At 39.6% G+C, this 1,232-nt stretch overlaps 1 long non-coding RNA gene across 1 annotated transcript in view; it reads left to right on the top strand.

Moving 5' to 3' along the window:
* LOC118477631 overlaps positions 1-714 on the top strand; it is a 4,737-nt gene extending 4,023 nt beyond the window's left edge. Inside the window, exon 2 of the long non-coding RNA XR_004858502.1 lies at positions 412-714. This is a non-coding gene — a long non-coding RNA (uncharacterized LOC118477631). The remainder of the gene's footprint in view (positions 1-411) is intronic.
* Positions 715-1,232: the final 518 nt, after the last annotated feature.

The following is a 1,232-nucleotide window of genomic DNA, read 5'->3' as shown; positions in this document are numbered from 1 at the left end:
CACACACACACACACACACACACACACACGCACCAACTCGCGTATTTTCCTGTTTCCCAACTTCACACCACATAACATATTATTTACTCTTAATATAGCGTAGATTCCCACTCAACAGCAAGCTATGCACTTGACAATCTACACTATCATATTAAAATTATTATCACCCCAGCAGACCTGATAGTATTCTGGAACAATCTATATGTCCAGGGAAGCATACAGCGCTAATAAGCTGGCCTTTTACAGGTGTTAAAACACTTAACATACTGACATGATCTTTCTCTGTCTATGATCGGGCACCTATTCACACCTTGGTGTAGTGAGGAAAATTCATACTACATGTATAATATATAGCATTCCTTTCCTGTTTGTTTCGCAAACCGTTTTGACATATAACGTTTTGTTTTGTAGGTAATATACCAACTACCAACAACTAACTTGAAGGAAAGAAGTGGGGCAGGAGAGCCAGAGGAAGGCAAAAAATAACACGGATGGACAACATAAGAACATGGACTGGCATGGATATGACAGCATGTACAATGGCAGCTCGCGACCGTGAAAGATAGAGGGTCATTACAGGTCAACCTCTGAGTCAGAGATGACACTCCCAGGTATTCAGATAGACACTAAAAAAACATATTTGTAGGTTATATACTAACATAGTTTCATCTCTCACTTTGACAAACATGGAAATGGGCTGGTCACAACAGTAGAGTGAAAGAAAACAGAAGGACAAAAAGATACAGTGAATTGAGACCAATAACAAGAAAACGATCAAGAGGAAGACGAAGAGGAAGAAGGTGGTAAGATGACGTCACAGAGCGGACGGGTACAACCTGGACACGAGAACAGCTGCGGAGATCAGTTTTTGTTTTGTTTGTTTTGTGTGTGTGTTGGTTTTTGTTTGTTTGTTTTTTGTTTGTTTGTTTGTTAGTTTGTTTCATTGCTTTGTTGTTTGATTGTTTGATAGATTGTTTGTTTGTTTGTTTAATGAATTGTTTGTTTGTTTTTGTTTGATTGTTTGTTTGTTTGTTTGTCTGGGGGGTTGGCGGCAGTGGGTTTCATCCTGCAGTAGACGGAGAACGCCTAGAAAGAAATAAAGGTTATTCTCTCTCAGTTCAAGAATAACAATGCCTTGCTGAGAGATACGACGTTTAGCCTCCAACCGTTGACCAAACAAATGACGTAAGTGGTGCAATCCTCTGATCTAAAACGATTGGTGGTCTGAACAG

Source organism: Aplysia californica, unplaced genomic scaffold (genome assembly GCF_000002075.1).
Source record: "Aplysia californica isolate F4 #8 unplaced genomic scaffold, AplCal3.0 scaffold00159, whole genome shotgun sequence".
NCBI lineage: Eukaryota > Metazoa > Mollusca > Gastropoda > Aplysiida > Aplysiidae > Aplysia > Aplysia californica.
The sequence above is the reverse complement of the archived record's forward strand: the minus strand, read 5'-3'. Positions and strand labels throughout refer to the sequence as shown.